The sequence below is a fragment of the Syngnathus scovelli genome, chromosome 7, assembly GCF_024217435.2.
Source record: "Syngnathus scovelli strain Florida chromosome 7, RoL_Ssco_1.2, whole genome shotgun sequence".
Lineage (NCBI taxonomy): Eukaryota > Metazoa > Chordata > Actinopteri > Syngnathiformes > Syngnathidae > Syngnathus > Syngnathus scovelli.
In genome coordinates, this window is record NC_090853.1 from 19,170,209 (window position 1) to 19,182,370 (window position 12,162).

The 12,162-nt window shown below is 45.4% G+C and overlaps 1 protein-coding gene and 1 long non-coding RNA gene across 5 annotated transcripts in view; one reads left to right on the top strand and one right to left on the bottom strand.

The window, feature by feature from the left end:
- The window catches only part of LOC125971900 (unconventional myosin-XVIIIa), a 172,512-nt gene extending 168,867 nt beyond the window's left edge, over window positions 1-3,645 (bottom strand). For 2 of the 3 annotated variants that reach the window (XM_049725040.2, XM_049725039.2), the window contains exon 1: window positions 3,507-3,645. The gene's annotated coding sequence lies outside the window, so the exon portion shown is untranslated. The remainder of the gene's footprint in view (window positions 1-3,506) is intronic. The other variant, XM_049725047.2, reaches the window with a different exon arrangement.
- A 79-nt stretch (window positions 3,646-3,724) lies between these two features.
- Window positions 3,725-12,162, top strand: part of LOC137840466 (uncharacterized) — a 38,358-nt gene continuing 29,920 nt past the window's right edge. For both annotated transcript variants that reach the window (XR_011087129.1, XR_011087128.1), the window contains exon 1: window positions 3,725-4,369. This is a non-coding gene — a long non-coding RNA (uncharacterized lncRNA). The remainder of the gene's footprint in view (window positions 4,370-12,162) is intronic.

A 12,162-nucleotide genomic window follows, 5' to 3' on the forward strand; every position in this document is an offset into this window, starting at 1 on the left:
GCAAATGGCAACCTTGACGAGGAAACAAGGAAAGCAGCCACAGCCAAATACCTCCATCGAGTAAGGCAAGTCCTAAGAAGTCAGCTCAATGGCAAGAACAAGTCCCTAGCCATTAACAGCTACGCCCTACCAGTAATCAGGTACCCTGCAGGAATCATACGGTGGCCAAAGGAAGATATACAGACCACAGATATCAAGACACGGAAGCTCCTAACCATGCATGGAGGGTTCCATCCCAAGTCCAGCACCCTGAGACTGTACACTAGCCGTAAAGAAGGAGGCCGAGGACTGGCGAACGTGAGAGCCACGATCCAAGATGAAACATCCAAGATCCATAAGTACATCAGGGATAAGGCCCCAACGGATGACGTGCTCAGTGAATGTCTCAGACAATGGGCATCAAAGGAAGATGAGGTGCTGGAGGGACCATCATGGGAGGACAAGCCCCTACATGGGATGTACCACCGAAACATAGCTGAAGTAGCTGATATCCAGAAATCCTACCAATGGCTAGAAAGAGCTGGTCTGAAGGACAGCACAGAGGCACTGATCCTGGCTGCACAAGAACAGGCCTTGAGCACCAGAGCAATAGAGGCCCAAATCTACCACACCAGACAAGACCCCAGGTGTAGATTGTGCAAAGAAGGTCCTGAGACAATCCAGCACATAACTGCAGGGTGTAAGATGCTGGCAGGTAAAGCATACATGGAGCGCCATAACCAAGTAGCTGGAATAGTGTACAGGAACATCTGTGCAGAGTATGGACTGGAAGTCCCAAGATCCAAGTGGGAAACACCTCCAAAGGTGGTAGAGAATGACCAAGCCAAGATCCTCTGGGACTTCCAGATCCAGACAGACAGAATGGTAATGGCGAACCAACCGGACATTGTGGTGGTGGACAAAGAGCAGAGGAAAGCCGTTGTGGTTGACATAGCCATCCCAAATGATGGTAACATTAGGAAAAAGGAACATGAGAAACTTGAGAAATATCAAGGGCTCAGAGAAGAGCTGGAGAAGACCTGGAGAGTTAAGACTTCAGTGGTACCTGTGGTCATTGGAGCACTAGGGGCAGTAACCCCCAAACTGGAGGAGTGGCTGAAACAGATCCCAGGAAAAACATCTGACATCTCAGTCCAGAAAAGTGCAGTACTAGGAACAGCAAAGATACTGCGTAGAACCCTCAAGCTCCCAGGCCTCTGGTAGAGGACCCGAGCTTGAAGGGAAAAAGAGACCACCCACGGGGGGTGAGGAAAAGTTGTTTTTTTTTTTTTTATATATATATATATATATATATATATATATATATATATATATATATATATATATATATATATATATATATATAAGGCGGCTCGGTGGCGCACTGGGTAGCACGTCCGCCTCACAGTTAGGAGGGTGCGGGTTCGATTCCACCTCCGGCCCTCCCTGTGTGGAGTTTGCATGTTCTCCCCGGGCCCGCGTGGGTTTTCTCCGTGCACTCCGGTTTCCTCCAATATCCGAAAACATGCTTGGTAGGCCGATTGAAGACCCCAAATTGTCCCTAGGTGTGAGTGTGAGTGTGAGTGAGATTGGTTGTCTGTCTCTGTGTGCCCTGCGATTGGCTGGCAACCAGTTCAGGGTGTCCCCCGCCTACTGCCCGATGACGGCTGGGATAGGCTCCAGCACGCCCACGACCCCCGTGGGGACTAAGCGGTTCAGAAAATGGATGGATGGATATATATATATATATATATATATATATATATATATATATATATATATATATATATATATACATCCATCATCTGTACTGCTTGTCACCACGTCGCGGGTGTGCTGGAGCCTATCCCAGCTGTCAGATTAGGATACAATAGCGACCAAACTGGGAGGGCACAGTAAACTAATTTCAGCATCTATCCTAAAAACTTGATTCTAAACTTGGAAAAACCTCATTAAGGATGTGGCGAAGTCAAATCTACCTAATCAATGAGCAATTAGCAGTAATTTGTGTCAGCCATACATATTGGCACAGCCAGTTACAAACCTTAAATGTACACATTATCATGCAATGCCTGTTTTTGTCAACTGAAAACTGCCAATAAGCAACTAAAACCTGATGAAGCAAATAGCTATGGTGTTGTGCATAAGGATCCAAATAAAAGTCCATTTGCACCACTTTTACAGTTTAAGTCACACCACATTAAAGGACGTACAGTCATTTAAAGTATGTCTATGTTTCGGAGGAGCCGAGCCCTCTTGCCCTGCAAAACTAGGAATACTAGTTAAATGCTGACCCACCATATTGAAGGAGGAAATGTGGTAAAAACAACAGCATAAATAAATAAATAAATAAATGTGTTAAAAAATTGTAAAGTATTGTTTTCATCCAGTTACACTGTAGCGATTTATGTAAATCTGCCTCTATTGCAGCATAAAAACAAGTAATCTTTTTAACTGACAAAATTTCAAAACCGAATCAGGAAGTCATTACAGACATCCTTAATTAAAGCAGACAACCAACATGTAAGTAGCCTAGTAAATGCCCTTGGGAGAGCCTTTCCATGACTAAAACACATTCTTGCCTCTACTTGTAGTCTCACCATAGAAGAAGAAAAAAAATCCGGTTGAGATTGTTCTTCCAGATACAAAACCATCCTGTCACATACCAACCATTTGTGACAGACACACACACAAACAACAATCCCAGAGTTCAGCGGATGTACTGTACAAATATTCATAATGACAAGTACACAGCATTTGTATTCCTTATGTTTGATTAATCCCTGTGGTTAACCGATGTTTATCATTGCATTATTTTCCAGTAGAACGGTGTGCTTTAACGTTTATGTTGGAGTGGGGGTGGGTCAGGAGTATTTTATTTTTTTTATTCTCTTGAATCTTTTACCCCACCCAGGCCAACAATGCATAACACAATTAGGCAAGAGTCTCTCTTTAATAAACTCGACATTAACCCAGCGCTTGCTGTTCGCTAAGCTCTCGCCTATTTAGCGACTTAGTGAGCTGCAGGCAAAAGGATGCCAACACCTTGTACGCACAAGTAAACAAAACGACATTGTTGATTTTTTTTTTAAAGACCACTGTGTGCAATGTGCATGCAACCAATGGTACACAAAGAATGACAGCGCTAAAGGTGTAGCCTTTCGGCTATGTTAGCTAGCCCAGCTACTGTAGGTAGGCACTATTGATGAAGCACAATAATGTTAAACAAAACCCATTTCATTGCAGACCAACAAGATCCACAAGAAAAGTCAGTATCTTAGTGACAGTTTTGTTCAACTTTCAATGAATAAATAGGATAGGCTCTTAGCGTGAGTCAGTAAAGTCACAGTCTTAGTTTCTGTCCTCTTTTTTTTTTTTTGGGGGGGGGGGGGGGGGGGGGGACTGGAACGCATTGAATTGTGAACATAAGCCAGTCCGCCTGCCCAATACCCTTGCTCTACACTGCTGCCTACCGAAATGCCTGCTCCCTACGCACAATTCGTACATATCAAAGGCAGAATACTCACTGTTGTCTTCAGCAAACTGAGGAGCGCTCGTAACCCGTTCAAGGGTGCAGCTCTGAAGGCAGCCTGGCTTGAGCTAACTGCTTACCATCGGTGTCTGCTCCCATTGCACCAGCCTGAGCGGCCAACGGCTGACACCTGCTGGACAAGACTAGTCTACTGCACTGGACAACAGTGTTTCCCAACAAAGATGTATACTGAACAGACATTCTCTGTTATCAAAAGTGCCACCTCCACAACAACGAATATCCCAATGAGTCAGAACTGTAGCAGTATTGTGTTGAAATCTGCAGGGCAATGCCGTTTAAATCAATTTCACTTCACATTTGCATTTCTGCCCTGACTAAATCACAATAGTCACATTGATATATACATATGAAGGAGGAGCTTCCCCAGCTCTCGTCTGTCACAGAGGTAATGTAATATGACTCTCAACCTATGTGAAGGACAAAAAACTGTTGCTGGGGTGTCATAACAATGCATCTCACATATCACGACCAAACAACCTGCTGTTTGGTAAACCACATAGAAAGAATCATTTGATGAGAGCATATGGTGGGTGTAAGGGAACGGACAGTACAGCCAAGTGCGTAGCGACAGACTTTATTGTGGAAGGGGATGATGGTAACAGCTGGTGCTGGAGCGGCGATCGGGCTGGAGAGGACAAGCGATTTTGCGGGATTTCCAATAGTCAAGCGAGTCAGTATCTCAGGGACTGATGAGCGAAGCAGCATCAAGGGGCAGACTGACACTCAGGTCTGCGCTGGCGGCGCTGATATAGCGCTGTCCATGAGCCCGTGGCAGGTGACGACAATTCCACTGACAAGGGGCGTGGTCCTGTCACCGGTGGCACCAGCACGTGACAGGTGGGTACAGATTCTATTTTTAAAAATCAATATGTAAGGAATATATTTTACAAGGCCATCACTTATATAAAATATGTGTGGGCAAATAAATTTGAGAATTAAAGATTAATATGACATTTAGACATTAATAAATTGTTAAATATCTAGTAATAGTCTAGTAAATACTAGTACACAGTATTGTAGCAGTAGTAGTAGTCAATAGTAATCAGCTAATGTCATTCCCACACGTACCTTCAGAGGACTGGGAATACCGCCCACGTTACAACCCTTCAATCACCCACTGTATGGCTACGGTGGTGAACGTCTCACTGTCAAAGGCAAGTGCAACATGAAGTGTAAATACAAGGACAAGGAGTTGATGCTGAAGTTCCACGCCGTCGACACGCAGGCACCTCCAATTCTAGGACTGAAGGCATGCCTGGACTTTGGACTCATACAGCTTATCCTGTCCGTATCTAGCAAACCCGAGATCCCGATCATCGACGAGTTTAAAGATGTTTTCACTGGAATCGGACTGTTTCCTGGTGAGTGTAAAATTCACATTGACCCCAACGCAGTCCCAGTAGTCCACCCACCTAGGCGAGTCCCACACGCACTCCGTGGCCACCTCAAAGAGGAACTTCAAAACACACAGGCAGCACACAATTGCTCGCATAAATATCTTGAGCCAAAGATGGACAAGACTCCAAAAGTCCACGCTGAATTAAACTCTCTATTTTCTTCCGAAACTTTCCTTTTTTTTTTTTTTGTCTTTCATGGCTATTCAGGTTTCACAACTTCGCACACAGGTTCGCACGGGTTCACACAATCTAAGAGCTGCCAGCAGGTAAAGGCGCGGGATGTATCAACTCAAACTCCAAGATAACTGCGCAACAAAATAAACTAATAATATATGAATACAAATGAATTAAGAAATACTCTTTATTTATGGTTGTTTTTTTTTTTTTTTTTGTCAAGGCCAAGGGGAGCCGCTATAAGGAGGCTGAAGAGCCGCATGCGGCTCCGGAGCCGCAGGTTGCCAACCCTTGGCCTATGCAGTTAGTCAGAACTGCTCTCTGTCTTTATGTCGCTGTTTAAGTGTTCAAACACTGTGGCTATATTAACTAATTTCTGTAGTTAAGCTGATGTATTGAATATTTAGTGTTTTTTGTCATCTATCTGTAACGTCGTGTTTCTTAAGATGAACAAAACGGCTTTGAAAAGAGACCTTACGGAGGCTACGAATAAAGGTTCTCCAGCCTTATGGCAGGGGGTGCTAGTGATCCCGGGATGCTTCATGCGCCTACCTGTAGAATAAGAGATCTCCAGTTCAAATTTACGGCAAGCAACTGAGGAGCAATCGTCCATTTATTTCGTTTTACATCCGGGTTTCCCCCCCGTTTTTACATTTCGTTTTACAATGGAGGATTACATATCCAAACGATTTTCAACTATGGATTTTCAGTCGAAGCAGGAGGTCATCAGCAAAGGAAGAGCAACTCCGGAGTTAAAAGGTTTGATTCGGACAACGGGACTTCGGAACGGAGTGGTACGCACGATCGAAAACAAGTTTTTGATTCCATGTGCTTTATTGAGTGTTTTCTTATTTACATTTCAAAAACCAGAAGCCATTCATTTACAAATATAATTGCACTTTAGTGTACATATTTACATGTTCAGATATTAAGATGTGATAGACAGTTTTTGCATGAGTCAAGTCAAGTTTATTTGTATAGCCCTAAATCACAAACAGTCTCAAAGGACTTCACATAGACAAAAATTGACAATTATTCTCAAAGCATCCCCTGATCTTAAGCTCCCAAAAGGGCAAGGAAGAACTAAAAAAAAAACTACCAGGGGAAAATGAGAAATCTTGAGAAGGGACCACAGATGGAAGGATCCCCCTTTCAGGATCACCAGGTTGTAATGGATGCAGAGAGGGCACAAGTAATACATAATATGAAAATCAATGAAAAAATGGATGTCGGAGGTGCCCTCGATTGTCCTGGCAGTGTCTTCATGGAGGTTGAGCTGCAGTTTCCTCATCTTGAATTGGTCCCCGAGAATCCAGCTAGCCGCTATCAGCTTTTGCGCCACCTAACCCTCTCCCCAGCCAGGGAGGGGGGTGGGGAGAGTGAACAAAAACAAACTCCGGCCGAATCGGCCATTACAAGTTAGTTAAAGGCCATCTCATAGAAATGTGTCTTTAAACTTGTGTTAAATGTTTCTACTGAAGTAGCAGTTCTAATATCCATTGGTAGGGTATTCCAAAGCTCTGGAGCCCGAATAGAGAATGGTCTAGAACCTGCAGACATTTTCTTGGCCCTCGGTGTAACTAAAAAACTAGCGTTTTGCGAACGAAGGTTACGAGAAGGAACATAAGGAACGACTAGGTCGATGAGCTATGAAGGCGCTAAGCCATGCAGTGATTTATAGGTTAATAGAAGAACCTTGAAGTCACATCTTAAATGGACCGGGAGCCAATGTAAGTTGGCTAATATTGGGGTAATGTGATTCAATTTTCTTGTTCGTGAGAGCAGCCTCGCAGCAGCATTTTGTACTAACTGTAGACTTTTGATGAGGGACTTAGGAAGACCAGAGAATAATACATTACAGTCATCCAGGCACGACGTGACGAACACATGTATAATAGTTTCCGCATCCCCGGTCGAGAGTATCGGACGAATCTTAGCAATATTACGAAGGTGAAAAAACGCAATTCTGGTTATATTCGTAATGTGTTTTTGAAAGGAGAGCGTTTGGTCAAATATTACCCCGAGATTAGTTACAGTATCACTCTGAGCGATAGTGCGGTTATCTATAGTTATAGTGGTTTCCTTAAATAAGTGTTGATAACGAGTAGGACCAATTATCAACATCTCAGTTTTATCTGGGTTAAGACGAAGGAAGTTGAGCGACATCCATTGCTTGATCTCCGCAAGGCACGCCTCAAGATTACAACAGTCCCGCGGATCTGTCATCGATAACGGCATATATAATTGGGTGTCATCCGCGTAGCATTGAAAACTAATATTATATTTACGTATTATGTCCCCAAGCGGAATCATATAAATATTAAATAGAATCGGTCCGAGTACCGATCCCTGTGGGACACCTCACGTAACATTATAGAGCTCAGAGGAGGTATTGCCATGGACCACTCGGTGCGTCCTGTTTTATAGATAGGAAAGGAACCAGCCTAGTTCTGACCCTGAAATACCAACACAACTTTTAAGACGCCCTAATAAAATATCGAAGTCTACAGGTCAAAGGCAGCACTAAGATCGAGTAGTAACAATACAGACGACGTATTTGAATCCATAGCTATGAGGAGATCATTAGTCACTTTAGCACGTGCTGTCTCTGTGGAATGATTAGCTCTAAAACCAGACTGAAAAGAGTCATATCGATTATTAGTGACCATGTAATCAATAAGCTGCTGCGCTACGACTTTTTCAAGAAGTTTTGCCATGAATGGGAGGTTTGAAACTGGCCTATAATTACTGAGACAGTCCGGGTCAAGATTTGCTCGGTTAAGTAACGGTTTGATAATAGCGGTTTTAAAGGCTGTTGGCACTATCCCAGAGGAGACAGACAGATTGATCATATTTAAGACGGACGGTCCTAAAATTGGTGTCACGGTCGGGTGGAGCATGGAGCAGGACGACCAAGTGCGGCTTGGACCAGGGTTTATTGGTGAACTCAAAAGGCAAACTGACATGACTTAACAAACAATAACTTGACTGACTGACCGGGACGGGAAACAAGAAGACAGCAGGACATGACGGCATCAAGCCAGTACGACAATCCCGAACGACAGCAACCAATGATCCGACCGGGAGTGAGGGGCAGACAGGACTTATATACATGACAGGTTAACGAGAGGCAGGTGGGAATAATCACACTGATCATGGACACACAGGAGGGGAGGGGCGAGCACACAGACAGAAACCAAGACAACAGACACATAGTGGAGCAGTTGGGGACGAGACGTGACAGAACCCCCCCCCCCACAAGGGACGGCTCCCGACGTCCCAAAAAAAAAAACTAGGGGAACCAAACCGCACTCGGGCGGCGACTTGGGGAACCGAACCGCACACGGGCGGCGATTTGGGGAACCGAACCGCACCGCACTCGGGCGGCGACTTGGGGAACCGAACCGCACTCGGGCGGCGACTTGGGGAACCGAACCGCACTCAGGCGGCGACTTGGGGAACCGAACCGCACCGCACTCGGGCGGCGACTTGGGGAACCGAACCGCACCGCACTCGGGCGGCGACTTGGGGAACCGAACCGCACCGCACTCGGGCGGCGACTTGGGGGACAGAACCGCACTTGGGCGGCGACTTCGGGGACAGAACCGCACTCGGGCGGCGACTTCGGGGACAGAACCGCACTCGGGCGGCGACTTCGGGGACAGAACCGCACTCGGGCGGCGACTTCGGGGAACAGAACCGCGCTCGGGCGGCGACTTGGGGAACCGAACCGCACTCGGGCGGCGACTTGGAAGTCTGTGCCGCGATCGGCGGCAACTCAGGAAGTCCGTACGGCAATTGGCGGCGACTCCGGAAGTCTGTACCGCGATCGGCGGCCACTCACAAAGTCCGTACCGTGATCGGCGGCATTCGGAAGGCGGGGCTGTGCGCGGCGGCGAGCCATCACGCGCCGCAGCAGTGGGAGTGGAGCCAGGGACGATCGCGGGTCCGAAGCAGCTGGCTTGGATGTCTGCTGACGTTCGCGGGTCCTGCGACGCTGGGGTGGAGCCCGATGGCGGCCGTGAGTCTGATGACGCCGGGAGGCACTCCAACGGCGGCCGTGGGTCCGGCGTCGCGGCACCAGAGTCCGATCGCGGCCGCAAAGCCGCTGGCGCCAGAAGCACTCCGATGGCGGCCGCGGGTCCAGCGTCGCCGGAACAAAGTCCGATGGTGGCCACGGGTCCGGCGTTCCGGCAGCAGAGTCCCAACGATGCCGCGAAGCCCATGGCGCTGGAACATACACGGATTGGCGGTCGTGGATTGGGCATCGCAGCAGGATCTGATGGAGGGGGGGGGGGGGGTGGTCCAAGCGCTGGTCGCTGTGATGGTCGGATCATTCTGTCACGGTCGGGTGGGACATGGAGCAGGACGACCAAGTCCAGCTTGGACCAGGGTTTATTGAAGCAACTCAAAAGGCAAACTGACATGACTTAACAAACAATAACTTGACTGACTGACCGGGACGTGAAACAAGAAGACAGCAGGACATGACGGCATCAAGACAGTACGACAACACCGAACGACAGCAACCAATGATCCGACCAGGAGTGAGGGGCAGACAGGACTTATATACATGACAGGTTAACGAGAGGCAGGTGGGAATAATCACACTGATCATGGACACACAGGAGGGGAGGGGCGAGCACACAGACAGAAACCAAGACAACAGACACATAGTGGAGCAGTTGGGGACGAGACGTGACAATTGGAAATGATTCTTTAAGTAGTTTGGCTGGAAGCGGGTCAAGTAAACATGTTGTTTGTTTAGCTGCACTAACCAATTGTGTAAGCCTTTCAAGGGACAGGCTTTTAAAATTTGAGAGGGTTATTGCATGATCACCAGCGCTAGTAACCGGCGGTATCGACTGATCGATTGGAATGGTATTCTTGATCTCGTCCCTGATGGACTCAATCTTTTGAGCAAAAAATTTCAAAAAACTCGTCAGCTGAGTCGAAGGAGCTATTGGGGGTCGGCTGGCGTAGTTAGCTTTGCCACTGTATCAAATAGGTATTTAGGATTGTTTTTATTGAGATTAATGACTTGCAAAAAATAACGAGTTTTTGCTAAGATAAGCGCATCTTTATATTTCAGGAGGCTGTCCTTCCATGCCTGATGGAAAACCTCAAGTTTGGTTAAACGCCATCTGCGCTCATGCTTTCTACATAATTGCTTAAGCGTACGTGTTTCATCTGTGAACCACGGAGTTGGCCATCTACGGCGAGTTTTCAGACGTAGTGGCGCCACAGAGTTGATGACTTTTAATAATGTCGCATTGAATTCATTTGTAAGATTATCAATAGAGCCGATGTATGCGGGAAATATGGCGACAGTAACTCAGATAGCGCAGTTGCAGTCATGGAGTTAAAATTACGGCTGCTATAATTCTGATTGCTCTCTTGTCTTTGACAAGGAACTAAAATTTCAGATTTTATTAAGAAAGGATCAGACAAAACAGTAGTGTAGCAGTACTGCTATATTTGAGGTTGCTAGTCCCCGGGATAATACCAGATCTAAGTTATTTCCATTCTTATGCGTTGCTGCCTGTACGGCTTGCGTAAAACCAAACGTATCAATTAATGTCTGAAACGCCGAAGTCAGTGGTTCTGACAGTAAATTCATGTGGATGTTGAAATCACCCATGATAATTATATTATCTACATTTGTCACTAGATCAGCCACAAATTCTGAAAATTCATCCAGGAAGCCAGAGTAAGCCCCGGGTGAACGGTAAATAACAGCAAGATAAAATGACGGTAAAGCGGTGGATCGGACAATGAGATGCATGATTTGAATGAGGCAAAATAACATGCTTTTTCTCTCAAATATATTGTCATAATCATTTGTTTCAGGTGTGCTGTAATTATTTTCTGTATAAAAATTAAATTTGGTGTTCAAAAAGTCTTTTTTAAAACTTGAGTCTTGAAAAAGAGGTGGTTGTCTTATATTCAGGGACGTCTTATATTCGGGCCAATACGGTAATATTTACAAAGCTGCGATTGGCTGGCAACCAGTTCAGGGTGTCCCCTGCCTACTGCCCAGTGACGGCTGGGATAGGCTCCCGTGGGGACAGAACGGTACAAAAAAATGGATGGATGGATGGATAATATGCATTTTATTACTCAGGTATTTTCAAAGCAAATTAATATTGTTGCATTTATTAATTTGCTTTAAAATGAAAGCTGACACTCTAGCAATGTCAAACGTGTTCATTCAAGAAAAAGTCACACACGTTTTGTGATCAAATCTTTCATAACGAGAATGATTTGAGTGAATTGATTTGAATGAATAATTGAAGAAATTTCAGTTCTGAAGGCTCCTTTTGTCCCAAGCAAAGTGAAAGGTGGTGGGGTAAAAATTGTAACAGGAACGCTATAAAAAATGTCAAGCCGTGAATATTTGTGCCCCCATCCCATTTTGAGAATGGTGAGTCCTGGACATCGACTGGCTTTTTTTCTGTCTTCCTGGGTGTTGGAATAATTTTAAGTGAAGCTTTGGCCTGCCAGACCTGGAGGCCTCGCCTTTACGAGTTTATCTTTTCCTTTTCTCTCTTTGTTCCTTTTATGTGATAGGGATGTCTTTTGATCCCTGTCAGCCATTTGTATCATTTCCTGTCCTTATGTTGTCTGTGTGTTTTGGTTCCCGTAAGAGTCCTTCACTAACAATGAGCAGGGCTTATTTGCATAGGTGAAATGCTCTTTGTTTGATTCACAGGAACTTCATTCCTTCTATTTAGATATAGGTTTGGTTCATAGATTGTAGTTTATCAGACCTGTTTTTCTTTGTTAAGGGATACATACAGTTAGAAGTAGTTGCATTAAAGTTATCCCATATTTACTCAATGTTTGTTTAAGGAACTGCATACCGGTTACCTCACGTTTGCTTAATGTGTGTTGAAATGTTTAGGACAAGTTACTTATTACTATTGTGTGTTAATTACCAAGTAGATAAAGTTAGCAAAGGTCTAGTTGCATTTGTTCCACAGCAAAGCGGCAATCAACGTGCGTCAGGACATTTGTTGACCTCGAGGACAGGTCAGCCAACTGTGAAGGAAGACAGCT